Source organism: Pipra filicauda, unplaced genomic scaffold, assembly GCF_003945595.2.
Source record: "Pipra filicauda isolate LSUMZ 115617 unplaced genomic scaffold, ASM394559v2 scaffold119_size3216105_pilon, whole genome shotgun sequence".
NCBI classification, from domain to species: domain Eukaryota; kingdom Metazoa; phylum Chordata; class Aves; order Passeriformes; family Pipridae; genus Pipra; species Pipra filicauda.
Window position 1 is genome coordinate 467,638 of NW_024103651.1, and position 15,820 is coordinate 483,457.

General features: G+C 43.6%; 1 protein-coding gene across 3 annotated transcripts in view; it reads left to right on the plus strand.

The window, feature by feature from the left end:
• The window catches only part of FRMD4A (FERM domain containing 4A), a 367,626-nt gene that overhangs the window by 71,106 nt on the left and 280,700 nt on the right, over window positions 1–15,820 (plus strand). The window lies entirely within an intron of this gene.

The following is a 15,820-nucleotide window of genomic DNA, read 5'->3' on the forward strand; positions in this document are numbered from 1 at the left end:
TAGTGAGACACAATTGCAGAAGCTGTAATAAGCAGTATTGATTTTGAATAAACACGTGAGTAATATTGACTTGGAGGAGCTGCGTCTTAATAAGTGGAAGGACTGACTGAATCCAAAGGATGGAAAAGTAAGTAAGTCCCTTTCTGGAGCTGTGTAAGGTGGGTTTCAGTCACAGATATGAAATCACAATCTGTTTTCAGCTTCCTTTTTCTCTGTTGACAGATAAGAACCACAGGCTTTGCAATTGAATGAAGAACAGGAAAAATTCAGATGGATTGGTAGAGGACCAGGGACAATGAACAGAGCAGCATAAGGAAGGGATGAGTGAAACATGGTTTGAGAAGAGGTGGACATCTGAATGATACTGAAATGTTAGAGGGAAAGAGGATAAAGTTCGGGTGCAGAAAAAAAGCTCACAATGAGATTTTAATTTTTATAAGTAATTAAAAAAAAATCCAAAACCAAAACCAAACCCCTCTCCCCCACTGTTTCAGATTAACACCCTCAGGTCCCTTCAGGGTAAATGGAGATATGCCATGGACTCAGTGGACTTTGGATTGCTCACAACTCATGAGAGTTAGTAGCAGTGAAATCAGTCAGATGAGACACAATGGAAAATTATCATGTTGCCAGCTTATTCCTGGAATGAAGGCAGGAGTGTCTTAACATATCCCATTTCTTGATTAGCAGATTCCAGACTTTTGGATCAAGGATCCAACTCACCTTTGAGACTTGCTTGGGCTACCTCTCTGTCCAGGCAGATAGCCATAGGAAGGTTTCTGTGCTGGGTGCTGCTATAATATTACTTTGGACCATTCATGCAAGCCCCAGAGATCACCAGTGGCCCATGGGCCTCAACATGGGACCCTATCCCCTGATATCCCATGGATATGTGGATTATATTATGAGCAGTAATACTAGGGATGCCTGGCACAGAAGTAAAGAGATTGAGCTCCTTTGCATAAAATCACACAGAAAGGAAAAGTAGGGCATCTGGGAGGCAAAACCTCCGTTTCTTACAACTCCCTAGTTGTTCTTTCTGTATGGCAGCAAGAAGGCTGCTGTATGCAACAGGGGTCTTTGGAAATGAGGGCATTCCTTCTGCACATGCATATTCAAAGATTAAAGAGAAAGCTTTGAAATATTTCCAGAAAAGGGGTCAATTATGTAGATTTTACATGGCTTGTTATTAAGGCCAAAACTCACATCGTTTTTACAAGGGCTGGAGGATACCAAGGCAAAGATGTAAGGGCTGGAGTCCACATTTGCCTGGAAGAAGGGAGGGAGAATCAAAACATTGTTAATTATATCCTCTCAAGAAAGGGCTTGTGGTGCTAGGAACTCATCCCAAGAGGGTAATTTCAGGGCTACAAGTTGTAATATATATTATTGCTGGTCTAAGCAGGAGTAGGAAGGAACTCCAACTGTGGCACCTTCGGTAGCTTTTTGCAGGGAACTCTACTGGTAAGTTAAACAGCCTGTTCTGGGGAATATGATATCCTTTCTCCAAGCTGTCTGACGTCTTCAGCGCCAATACAATAGTGAGTTGAAAGAAAACTGGTCAATAATGATTTCCATGAACTTTGCAAACTCTTTGATTAATTTTATTACAAAGGCTCTCAAAGAAACCAGAGGCATTTGGTGAAAGGTAAAGTATTGTGTCATTGATTAAAAAACTGGCCAGAACAAAAAAACAGAGCAGGAATGACTAGTTATTACAATGCCAAACACATAACAAAGGGCTATCAAAGGGAACATATTGGCCATATTGTCATGGATAAATAAAAGGCTTCATTTAGAGGAATTAAGACTATTATATTTCTTTTATGTCCAACAAAGACTCCAGAAATATTACTTTTCTAAGTTAATATCATACACATTCATAGGTTATTAGAAGGCTACTGAAAATACAGTGTCTTGAAGGAAAGAAGGAGCTGGGGTTTATGATGTCCTTTCTAGTGTTTGATGTATTTCTTGAGTCTGGGAAGGAAGGCTGGCTCTTGGTGTTGGAAAAGTGTTTTTGCATTCACAGTCTTCATAGTGCAAGAAAGAGAATAGAGAATAGGTAGGAACAATCAACTCTTTATACCTGGACCAAAAATTCACAGTAGGTACAATGTTATATTTGGATGGCAATGAAAACTTAAAATCCCAATAGAGTAGCTTGCTATTCCACAGCTGATCAAAAAATTAACACATAAAACCATTTTTCAGTGGAATAGCAGATTTCAGCTAAAGATTTCAAGACCATGAACAAGTATCACTTCCCATGAGAAAATACCCAGTTTTCTCAAAAAGCTAAAACATCTGGGCCCAGATAGTGTTTTTCAGAGGAAATTTTGTGTCTTATGATGTACACAGCTTGCATCAGAGGGATGAACATTTTCTGATCAGCTTTGTAGGTCCTACTGTTCCTGACTTCTTAGTATGAATCAGCTAGGAGCATGGAAGTGCTGGGACAGTGGTATAACACTTTTCTTCTGGAGATTTCAAAACATTTCACAAAGGCACTGATGTCTCTTTAACATTGGAAGACTGAGGAGAAGTAGAGCTGAAGGAGCTGCCTAAAGCCAGTGTGAGGCTTTAGGAGGAGACCATGGAAGGGGACCTTCATGTCCTAATTCCCCATGCAGGTGCCCTTTCCAGTAAATTGTGGGGTATGTTATTATCAAATGAAAACCTCTGAGCTGATTTTTCAGAGTTGGCAAAAAGAGACAATGAATAGTCACAATTAGAAAGCTAACTCTGACTTTTTCAAAAGGGGAAAAATATAGGACTGCCCATTTATCTCCAAATTGAATCGAAGACTGTAGAACTCTGCGTGAGCATTGTTATTTTCCTTTATCAGCAAGGCATTGTTTTGTTGCATGAAATCTGTATGTTCAATAGATTTGATTTTCCAAGCAGCTGGGTTATCTTGCGCTGCGAAGGCTCTCTCTTAATCTCAATTGCTGTGCTTTTCTCAGTGCCGTTCCCAGCTGCTCAGAAATGAGCACAGTGCTTTCATCTGTCTTTTCGTGCTCTTATTAGGTGTGACAGTTTCAACAATACCCGTATGTAGGAAAATACACAGGTTTTAATTTGTTTTTTCTTTTTAAATGTGATTGTGAAAAAATATGGGCAAAAAGGTGTTGCTTTTAAATAATGGAAGTTCTGCCATGATCACACACTAATGACATGTTTCTTTAGAAGGGTGGGCTTTTTTTTTCCTTTCCAGTTTGCTCTAACACATATTTGCAGCCAAAGCTTACTTATCCACAGGAGACAAGGGAACAGAAGAGAGCTGAAAGTTGCAGAGTTAGGCCACAGGTGCTTTTCAAGTGATGGTGATGCACAATTAGGATTAATATATGTATCTGATCATTTGGCTTCTTGCAAAACATCTTTTGAGACACTAGACTGTTGATTAACTACTTTTCTTCCTGTCCCGATAAGCCTCTTTTGTGTAAAGAAACCCTCCTCATGACATGAGGGGGCCATGATTTTAGTGTACCCTTATTGCCATGATGGAAGTACCAACACAACAGAAGAGAAAGGGGGAGCAAAACCACCGCTTTGGAGGATGAGATGCTTAGTGGAGGACTCTTTGCTCTGAAACTAAACAGTGTTCAATGTTACAAAGAAGTGCTTAGGAAACCAAGCTGGAAATGCCTGAAAATTAGTATCAGTCTTGCAGCTCTCCTGGACACTGAGCAACTGCAATGGGAGACACAGATCTCTACAAAAGATTTCAGCATGTGGTATGTTGTGATTTGGCTCGAGTTTGCACCTTTCAGTGCAAGGAAGTGTTTCAAAACCTGGCCCCTGTGAAGGCCGGACCAAGGGTTTTGTTGTCCAGAAAGGAGCAAGCATGCTAAATCTTGAGATATGATGAAGTGATGCCCATACACAGCCTTGGTCCAGACATTTTTCTGCTTGCAGTTCTGGGGAAGTAAGAGAAGGAAAAAGGGGTATGGCAAGAAGCAGGAAGCAATGTGTTCAGGAGGGAGGATTAGATTTGCAAAGGTGCTCACATTTGCATTTCCTACCAATAGTTACAGCATGCAAAACAAGTTCCCTTTTGCAGAGTTGCCTGAGCTGCAGTGTTGTCAATGCTTTACCTGAACAGGCTGCACTGAAACCAGAGTGAGTGAGAAGTCATCACACATCCAGCTCAGCCAGCCCTGCTATAGGAGTGCTAACCTGGGTGCCAGAAAGTCCTTGTCCCACTGCTCTAAATCCAGCAGATCCCAGACAGAGCTCTGAGAAACCTGACATCAGGAAAACAAGAGGATATTCTCTTCTCTGGACCACAATCACTCTCCTGTCTTTGCAACAAAATATATATGACAAGGAAATAGTGGCATTTTTGTAGAAAGAATGAAGATTTGCTCTGGAAATGTCACCATTTGGTCTAACCTAATGTCATTTGGACAAGAGGGGGCTATTCACATCAACTGGAAATGTTGTCAACAAACTAAGACAGATGAGTAGGTACAAAACCAGTCTGCATGCTGCTCACTTTGAAGTATTTTCCTATTTTCTTATTGCAACCATATTTATGAAATATCCACTGAGTGTACAACTGCTGTGGGCTCTTTCAAAATCTAGCAAATGCAGTATTTGACCCCTGTATTTTAGAAGATGTAGTGATATTGAAATTTTAGATACCTGAGGCTACAATAAGGACTGTAAAACATTTTTCTTTTCTATGTGAAACTCGGGAAAGCAGCTGATCTGCACAATAGCCTATTCCGCATTCTTAAAGGATTATTGGTAAAGGTTTGATCTACAGCCCAACCCTCCTGAGCTGGGCAGCCCAAGGCAAAAGAGGCCTTTGTGTAATGTAGTTTACTGAAGTTTTTTAACAAAATAGATCACCAGAAAAAGCGTTATTTTCCTAGCCCAAGTGTGCCTAAGGACTTTGCCTATATAAGAAAAACTGATTTTAAAAACCCCACAGCCAAGCAAAGAACAAAATACATGAAGTTACTTCTTATCAATGGTCTGGAAAATGACATTTCAAGCAGAAAGGGGAGTCCTGTGTTAGACTTTCTCTACCAGCAGATGAAAGCCTATCCCTTTTCATGGCTGTTGGCTCTTTCTGCTGTAACTTACTGCTCTTCATTTATTCACTTTTGATTTTCTTTTCCCTCGCGTGTTTTTCTTCTCTTAGGTGAGGTGGTTTTTCTAATCCAACATCTCCCAGACAGATAGGCACACCAGCTTTGAGGACTGGGAAATAGATTTGAGTTTGGACAGGCTGAGGAAGGGCAGGAGCTCCTAAATCATCCCATGAAACCGTAGTCTGCATGTCTGACACTGGTGCTTACAGGCTGCAGTGCTACAGGATTTTTCCTTGGGTGAGACAATTAAACCCCCCCCCAGTTGGTTTTCACTAGTGGATAATAAATCCAATGGTGTTTCTAAGTAACCTTTTAAAATGAAGACCACTTAATTATCTGTGGGACACATATTTAAAGAAAATGTATATAATCTGTACATTTTTTTTTCAAAATGCAAGATCTTAAAGATATTTTTAAATGGCATTAAAAAAAATTCCTGTAATAGGTTTCCAAATCTATGTGAGGTCCTGCAGGAATAAAAAGCGCCTTGAGGTGGAACTGTAGTAACTCAGTAGTGATCAGCTCTGGCAGCCAAACACACCCTGAAGAGGAGGATGAAGGCCATGGTGCAGTGTGGTGTTCCCAGGCACAGACACAGCAAGGTCCTGGAGACCTTCTGAGGAGCGTATCAGCAAGGTGACTTCAGAGGACCATGTCTGGAGGAAGAGTAGCTCCAAGGGAAGCTTTAGAGAGATTAATTGTAGGGACGAGGGAGGCAAGGATAGGAACATACCTGCAGATTTGGCTGTCCAAAGGCAGATCCATGTAATAGAAGTGATTAATAATAGCAATGGGACAACACCATGTGGGAGTCAATGTCACAATATAGGTGCTGGCGTTGCTGGAGATCACTGCCATGCAAAAGGGAATGAAGTCAGTAAACATCTGAAGAGAATACTCTTGGTGATTTCTGCCAAGAAGTGGTTCAGTAACATCTCCTGAAATTAGACCCATTGCTATTGGTATTTCATTAATATTAAGAACTTATTGCTGGCAATATTTCCTATAATTTATGTGCTCTGTTGGCTTAACCTAGGAGCAGCATCTCTCTTCTTCACTAGACCCTGCCCCTACCTGATCTTACCTTTGGGCCCAAGGGGAGCTTACAAAAAGTCCAAAATATAGGGTCCCCTTCAGCTCATCCCACCTTTGAACAGCAGCAGTGAGCTTCCTGCCTCCTGATGTGTTTTTCTGACTGCTTTAGATCTACATCTATGACACAGACAACGAGAGGCTGCTGTTCCCTTGGACATGCAGTGTTTGCCAGGCAAAGGCCGAGCAGTGGGCTCCACCTGGGCTGCCCAGGTAAGTGTGCTGAGCTCAGGTGGCCTCACTCCCACTTTTCCACAGTCAGCCACAGGTGTAGCTGGTATTGGTGAGGATGCCCAAATAACAGGTTAAGCAGGACTATAAGGAGCAGCGTGCGAGTGATTTTTAGTTAGGGGGGAAAAAAGTGGATCTAAAAATGTATTTGTGCCTGACAGGGTTGATCTGCAGAACTAATCCTTTGCATTTCTTTTGCATCTTCCATCTGTGATTTCATGGTTAATTGACTTATCCATGCAATGTTCCTCTGAGGTATAGATTATCTCCACTTTCAGAGTGATAAAACCGTGTGCGTAGGGGTTTGAGACACGACTTGCCCTAAGCCCTCGAGGGATTACAAAGCAGAGAACAGAGTAGACCTGGGTCCTTCCTCTGCACCCTGAAGGTGGGGTCCCTCTTCCCATGGAGATGCACAAGCTGTGATGCTCCACATGTGTACAAACCATCTCGCTGCACCCAGTGGACCTCAGCATTGCCCAGAATGCTCAGCAAGGATTTGCTGGGTCTGTCCAGAGCATGAGGCATAGAGGTGCTCTTGTTCCACATGTGTGAACCCTGAAGCACAAGTCAGGCCAGTGCTCATGGACAAATGCCATAGCCACCAGCCTGTGGTTGGATTTATTTTTAGTTATCCCAGTGTCAATAACTGCACCGCAGAACCGGCCGCTTCGATCACGCTGATGCTTTGAAGATCAATGTTTGTAACAGTCCTGGCTACAGCTCTTTGGGGGAATCAAAGCTCCATCCTCCACTTGTAAGGCTGTACTTCATCCCTCTGGAAGCTGTGGAAGACTTTCACCTGTTACAGGTTAGAGTACGTGCTTTGGGTTATGCCTGCATAACTCCTGTAAGGACTAATAGAAGACAAGCATCAGCCTCCATTGGATCAATAGGAGACAACCCCGTGCTACAGATTTCTTTCCTTGACTAAACTGAATCCTTCCCCAGACCTTTAGTTTCGTTTGCACAATGATGCTGCCTTTTTTATTGTTTTTAAAAAGCAAAGTAAGGTAAAGAGGGAAGGAGAGTTAAGAAGTGGTGATATCAAAAGAAATGTAGTAGCAGATAAAGAGCAGGTGAGGAAACACTTTACAGGAAATTTGGAGGAAAATTGGGTATCTAGCAGTCCTTACATCCAAGTGATGCTACGACTTTAGTGTCATGTTAATTAACTGTTTAATTTGTTGAACTTTGCAAAGGTAATCACCTTTGCAAATACCATGTACTACAGGCAGATTTCAGGAAACAGGTACAACTTTACACTATCTCTTCATACCACAATTTCTGACTTTTGCCCTATATTGTAGATCATCTACCATTATTTTAAAAAGTTCAGCTCTATCATCACAGTGACTGCCTTTCTTATTGCATGCAAGATACTTGAGATGGGCGATCAGGGTGTTAGGATAATGAGCAGAAACCTTAATGAGATGCTGTCATCCTTACTTCTGCCAGGATTGTGGCATGGGAAGCACAAAAAATGCATTTCTGTTAGGCAGCAAGGGCACATGTGACTTTTTCCTTATACAGGTCAAGGAAACTGAGCTTTAAAGTGCCAGTTCATTCCACTTACTCTAAAGAAATTATAATGACCCAACTGAGTTGTAGCCAGCCAAACTGTAGATATTTGAAGTTAGCTGAGATGAATCCCATCTCTGAAGATTGCCCTGTCTCAGTGAGTTTTGTTGTTGTTTCCAGATAAAGAAAGATTGGGGTCCCTGAATTTTAACAACATCTAATAGTGGCATGAAATCCAGCATCAAATATTAATTCAGATGAGACTTTGATGTAAGTGGGGATTGTTGCTTAGGCTGAAAACAGGCTGATGATATATATTCATTATATGTAGAAGCTCTCCTGTGCCTTGCTGGGGATGCTGTGCTGGCATCATTATTTTATATGTTTATTGACATTCTGGGAGATGGATAAATGTCCCATTAGCCCAGTAAGGATGGCAAAATGAGACAGCAGGGAGACCTAGGATCAGAAATATTCTCAAAATAACTTCTATGAGACTGTGGTACATGCAGTGAGAGGAGCACCTGAAAGAGGCTAACACCTCTGCAGACACTTAGAGCCCCTGCCCCGAGGAACTGAATCTGGGGGGTGAAAGGGTTTGAGAGGACCAAGAATTTAAATTAGCTGAATGGACCTCTGAGTCACTTCAGCTCTCATCTTCTTTTCAATGCCAACGGTTAGAAACCACCACAACTGGGACATGCAGTGACCAACAGCTGGGTGGTCAAAGGGAGGTTTGGAGCACAAAGAGGATGATGACCCAGGGAGGGGCTCGCAGGCAGCTGCTGAAGCAAGTGCACATGCACAGCTAGAAATATCCAGTACAACATAAGGCAGCAACATGCTACTGATATCAGCTGAATACAGGTTTTATTTGGGGGAGCTACAGGATCCCCAGTTGAGATGAAAGAGGAAGAGTGTCTGTCTCTTATGCCAGAAGGTGAATCTAAGTGATAGTGATGACTCTGAGTTTGCAAGCAGTTCTAGAGGGTGGGGATTCATTAGGAGTTGAACAAACCAACACAAAAATATGTAAAATGAAAAAATGTAGGATCATCATGGAGAAAAAAGTTATCACTAGTTTCCCTGGGTCCTGTTTTCAGACATCTGATTATGTCCTGTGAAGGAGTCTATCGCCATCAAATAAGGGGCGTGCAGAATCTACCTCAGACTCTGCCATCCAGGTGATCCTCCTGCCTACAGGGTTTTTTACATGCACATATATCACCTGAGAGCTGGACAACTGCAAAATTCTTCACCTGCCTTCACCCTCAGAGGAATCAAAACTGCACATACATTTTGAAGAACAGATGGTCTCTGGTGACTCTTTTCATTTGGGGTTCTGATTTGCGTCAAAACTAACCTAACCTTTAAAGAATCTCAACACAAAATAATATTTTATAGGACTGCTTTTGTGCAACCTCAGATTATTATTATTCTTTCGTACTTTGTCAACCCCTTTCTTGCCCTTGACCCTGTCTTCTATTTCTGCTTTATCCCAAGCTCTTCTACTCACTCCCTCATTGTCTTCTCTTCCCGAGGACAAAATACCACAGTCCAGGATTTGCACAGATGTAATGGCATTTCACTTTAGAGAAATGGCTACTTAATGCCTTGTCTGCCCTGCAAGAGCTGGGCTCCTCTCCCAGTACACACAGAGATGTGTCCACAGAGCATCAAGTGCGTTTATGAGCATTCGCAGAGTATCTGGGAGTCACCTTGCGTCAGAGGTTGTGTTTTTACAGACATGAAGTAGCTATAATCAGGTTTCTAACTGAGAGCATAATAACTGTGCTTTAGCGGAGTTATAGCTTTGGGAAAGGGTGTTTAATTTGACAAAGATATTGACAGGGATGGCAGGGGAATCCTTTACATTAAAAAAACAGCTTCTGTTACCCTGTTCTGTTGATTTCTTCCTGCAAACCAAACACACCCGGTGTTTGTTGCTTTCTACATCATGCCCTGTTTGAACAGTTACTGAAGTGGATGAATAAATCATCTGACTGCTGAAAATGCGTGCATAGACCTAATGCTCTAGTAAAAGGCTTTGTGTGTGTTTTGACTGTTAACATCCAGAACAGCAAATATACCTAGCAGCAAAAGGAAAATACAGCTCAGTTGCTATTTGGGGAAGGAAGCCCCATCATACTTCCAGTACACATTTTGTCAGAAGACTAAGCAGGAAGCTCAGCCTTGTGGTTGTACCCACTGGGACCCAAAACAGCCAGAGGCCATTTTCTCTGCTGGGCCAGTCTCTGTGCAGCATTTGTCGATTTGAGTCTGTAAGCCCCATCTCTACAGCTCCCCTTTTTCATCTGTAGATCTTGAAAGCATCTACAGATCCTCCTGGTGAGCCAGGATGGAGGCAAGGAAAAAGAAGATGGTCAGAGCCTTGCCCAGGTCACCAAACCAAAGCTTGGTCCTGGGCAGGACCCACTGAGCTGAATCAGCTTTTCCAAACACTGCAGTCCCCATCTCTGCTGGGGTGGTTTATTTGTGTGGTCGAGAGGCAGCTTTTCCTTCCTAAACTGTTGCACTGGCTTAACAGGAATCATGATAACAAGGGCTGAGATCACTGATGTGTCACAGAGATAAATGGCTTTCAGTTGTTGGAGGAGGATGGACAGACCCTGATGGCCCTGCCAGCCAGGGCAGGATGCTGAATTGGCTTTACTGTAGTTCAGTTTCCCTCTCAGACTTGTACGATGACCTATGGTCCTCCAATATGACTCTTTTATGTCTGCCTTCCAAATCTGGAAGGCAGATAAATCTTATTAATACCTCGAGATTTAATATTCATCATATTGCTTTCTGTGGAAAAAGCCCAACTTTTCTGGAAAGAGCAGTTCATTAGAGCCTTAAAGATGAACTCCAGAAAAGTAGTTGGTGTTTCCAGCCCTTACTAGAATTAGTACCATATAAGGGTAAGTTGGCAAATGATTTTAACAGCGCTTACTCAAGCAAATGCTGCATCAGTGGAACAGCTTGCAAAGAGCACGGGTCTGTTCCCTCTTAACCTCCCCATAGGCGCGTCCCTCTCCCTCTGAAACCACAGAGCAGATCTCAGAGGACTGCATTGGCAGTCTTGGAGGGGAAAACCATTTTCCATTTTGAAAATACACCCTACAACCAGCAACAATTAAACACAGCTCCTGTGTGTCAGTGCTGCCAAAGCAACACACCCAGTACAGCACTGTTCCTCCCCTTGCATCACCAACAAAGCTGCCAGCTGAATTGTGCCTGTATCCTTGGTGTCTTGGCGTGGTACCAAGCAGGAAGCACACAGATAAGCTTTCAAGGATCCCAGTAGCTTTTTTAGGGCTCCTAGGCTCAAAAAAGAGCCAGTACCTTGCCTCTGGCTAGTAAAAAGAGCACACTTCACTCTGAGAACCTGGCCTTTCTGAGAACAAAGCTTTATATGTGCCAGGAGATTGCTTCAGAACAAGGTCTGATATATCACATTTTTTTAGCCTTGTTTATAACATAATCTATAGCTAAACAGGAGACTGAAGAGGAAGTGCCATCCCAGAGAGGATGTACCCAGCCATCAGCACAGCCCAGTCTGTGCCGTGCTGCATCCTTCCAGCACCTCTTGGAGAGGGGAATCCCCAGGCTGGCAGTGCTATGAGCTGCACTCACATGGGTGGGCACCTGTGCCCCACGCCACCCCAGGCAGTGCTGGTCTTGCTTCCCTTTGCCATCCTCAAAAACAATCAGCTTGCTCACCACATGGAGGTTCCAAATCTACCTGCGCAGCCTGGGCAGTACTGGGTGGGACTCACCACCATACTCAGCACTCTTGCCTTTTTTTAAAGTGTATCCTATAAAGAGGCACATAAAATTATTCATAATTTGGATGGTTAGACCTCTTTTTTTCACCATTCACCATTTAGGGAAAAAAGACAAAAGAAAGGAATTTTAGGACATTTTTAGGTGTGCGTTTTTCCTGAATGAATGAAAGAAAGTTAGAATGATTGATTGATTCATTTATTTTCTGCAACACGGAGAATTAATTGTTGAAAGCAGCTATTTTTAATGAGAGTAAAAAAAAAAAGCCCTAAAAGGGACTGGTTCTTGTAAAACATAAGCATTTGCCCATTTTTTAGGTAACCCGTGAAAAGTTTTCTTTCGTGAAAAGCAGAGGAAACCTTGAGAAGCAGCAATGAGAGAAGCACAGTAGCACACAATAATATTCATACTACTTGGAAGCAAATGTTGTGCTTGTGGGAAGTACGCAACAAAAATAAAAAAGCGAGCATGAAAGGCACTCCGAGTGTTAAATATTCATTAGTATTCCCCACGCCGCCTGTTCTAAATATAAGATAGGTTTCAGCGCAGCCCCGGTATGTGACGGGATGTTTTTCCCCGCCCTTGTACGATGCTATAGCCACTCGGATGGCGGGGCGTCGCCATGGCAACACGGCGATGCTACCTTTTGTTCGATGAATGAAATGACCAGTTGCGGGGTCGGCCAGGGGCACACACGCAGGGACAGCTGGGCTGCCACAGCATCTATTGTCCCGATCACCTACAGGTCTGGGGGTGGAAGGCAGAGGAGGTGGCAGCTTTTCGCATCACAGAGCAATGGGTACTGGATCCAAATCCAAATTCCCTCTGCTTTTCAGGACCAGTACAGGCAGCACAACTTGTCTCTGTGTTGGCATCCCCACCCCAAAGGTTAGGAAGGGTTCAATTTACAGAAGTTTTATCTCATCTTGGACGCACCCACAAAGGGTAAACAAGAGGAAAGCTGAGGGTTCAATTACATACCATTGAGTTTGGCTGGTTTTAGGACCCTCAATCAGTAGCCTGACAGTGAACACAAGACTTCTTTGGACCATTTTTTCCTATTGCTGGATACACAGGGCAATCAGCTGCAGAGTCAGGCACTTAAAATCAGTCATTTGGATCTACTTGGCTAAATATCAGGAGATATCTCTGCTCTCATTCTGGTTCATGGAGGTCTGTCAACATAGTCAGCAGAGTCTAGAAAGAGATTCATCTCCAAGGCTGAATCCAGGTAGGATGTACCAGGCTCCAGGTAGACATCTACCTTGGTCTGCTGTCTAGAGTCTAGCAGACGTATAGGTTATGACAATATATGAGGGGGTTTCAAGGTATCTCACTCCCATGACTAGTTAAGGAGTTAAGAGTGATTATATTCCCATCTTCTAGGATGTGGTGGGTTGAATCCAGGACAGGGTGAACCTCTGCAACACCTGTGAGAACCAGACAAGTTGGTCCCTTCTTCTGCAGATGGAGAACCTGAGATACGCTGGGTGTAGCTGCCCAGGATCTGAGTCAAATGCTGCTCCCCTCCCCAGGAAGAGAATGAGATTGCAAGTGTTCACATTCTCCTTTAGCCTCTGCAGTGCCTTTGATCTGAAAATCTCAGGAGCTAAGGCTGCAGAACAAGTCTGTGGTAATTTGAGAATTGCCATGAGTTGCAGCCCAGGAGAGGAAGGAAGTGTCAGACCATGGCACACGCTATTGCAGCACTGCTCTCCTGGCTGCAGCAACTAAAGCTCTCATTTTAAAGTGAGGATAAACTTCTCTGGCTCCCACAGATGTAAAATTACTGTTCTGAATGTGAAGGGGGGTTGCAAACAGGCTGGAGTATGCCAAGAGTGGCCGTCCTGCTCCTGTAGCACGAGGACAGGTTCGTGGTTGCACAGCCCTAAGCAGAGTATCTGCCTAGATGGTAGTAGAGCTCAAGTCCTGCCTGGTACCTGGAAATCAAGAGGAGGATGACACGATGCACAATACCCATCCATCCACTGTTACTCCAGCTCTTAACTGGAAATTCCCAAACTTTCCAAGGAGCCAAGACAAAATGTGTTGGCAGAGCCGCTTGGGTCCCCTGGCCCCACCGGTGAAGGTGGATGTGGACAGACCTTGCTGTCACACACCACTTCAACTGTGGCTCATGGTAATGCCATGCAGGAACTGATAACTCACCCAGAGCATCCTTTGGGATGCAACAGGGGGTCACAGCCTGCACTCCCCAGATAGGCAGACTCGCTGCTGGCTCATGGCCACAGCCACGGGTGCTGCTCAAACAGCACCATTCTCTTTCCCATTCCTGCTCATCCTGCTGATCTGGGCTCTGCTCTGACTCGTGCAGTATCAGCACAATTCCCAATCCATTCAGATCAGAGAGGCTTTGAGTGCTGCTGAACCAGAAAGGCACCAGCTTGCTTTTCTGGTCCCTGACTGAATTACTCTTGGGCTTTAGGAGAAATACTTTTTTTTTTTTTTTGCTTGTAAACAAAGATAAGACAGGAATCCTCATGAGGCACTGTGGTTTAGCCTAGTAAAAAGCAGAACTGAGTTTTAGGAGAACTGGGTTTCATATGTTACCATGTGTGCGTCATCCACATTATCATATTGTATTAAAGCTTGATCAGCTGGCCTGAGATCTCCAAAATACCCAAATACTCCTCTCTCTTTATGATCTTCTCGACATTTTGGAGACCCAAATTCTCCTGATGATTTGGATGTTTCACAGATGCACAGACTTGTAAATTTCTCATCAGAGTCTGACACCACATTGTACAGCAGAAAAATCACAGCGACCTTGTTTTACTGGAGTCTGGAGTTCCTGCTGTCATTTATTCCAAGTCTTACTGAAATCTTTTAAATACCAATAGCAAAACGTATTTATATACATCCAGCAAGAAATAGATGAGCCTGCCAGCATTGTACCGTGCCTCTAGCTCTGGAAAACTTATCTCCGCCTTCAGTATGATATGATCAGACTCCTTCACATTTGATAAGGACCTGAATTTGGCTGAGAACAGTTAATTATTTTTGACATGAATATTAATCACTGTAGGGGGCACCTCCCCTCCCTGTTTTACCCCATAAAGAATAATAAGAATGGCCTAAAACTGCAAGATCTACAGGGGCAAAAGGATTGGGAGAGAGAGAGAGGAAAAGGGATGTGTGGGCTTGAACATCTTCATCTGTGTCACTGTCTGGGAGCACTTTTGCTGTGGCTTGCAGGGCAGGAGTTGTGTCTGTCTCTGCTTTGCACCCTGGAATGTCAGGAACCACCATGACACCACCATGAACACATTCCTTTGCATCTTCTCCCCCTCAGTGTAGCCTCCAGGAGCCCGGGTTGAGCATGACGGACACATGTGGGCAGAGATAGTCCCTGACCTGAGCAGCCAAAGCAGGAGACCAGAGCAAGAGCAGAGGTTTATGTAGAGGTGAGGAACCATAGAGGAGCAGAGGACAGGATTCTCTTTGACGTGGTACATTTGGGATGAATCACTTTGGGAAAGAACCTGTCTCTCTTGTTGGTCTTGCAGGAGCCTCAGTGGCTGGCTTGGATCAGAAAGTAGAGTTTTAGATGGTGAAAGCTAAATGAGGTGGATCCCTGTGGTCATCCAGGGAACGTGTGTCAATGTCAGGAGTTTAACCAGATCTAGCTCAGTACCTGAATCAAACTGTGACTATCCCTGAGGATGTAGATATGGGGCCTAAAAGAAGAGCTGATGTTGAAGTGCATTAAAAATTTCCACCTGCAGTATGCTTCAACCAGCCTGACAGTGATTTTTGAACACTGAAAATCAAGTTCTGGTGGTGTAACAGGGTATTTCATTTCATTTTTGGACAGCAACTGGGTACTGGTATGTGGAAAGTTATCCCCTGGGCTGGGAAAGGGGAGTCTTTTTTGTGTCTGTTTTAGGAAGCGGGGTGGCCCTGGGGGGAGCCGACCTTTGGAGCAGTGATGGGGAGCTGGTGCTCATTTGATGGTGTTTCAAAGGACTGGTCTGGTCCAGTCCTGGGGACTGAACACTGGTGTATTTGTAGGTCTAAAGCCCATTTTTCAGATGGATTTTTCTCTGAAAGAGATTCAGTCC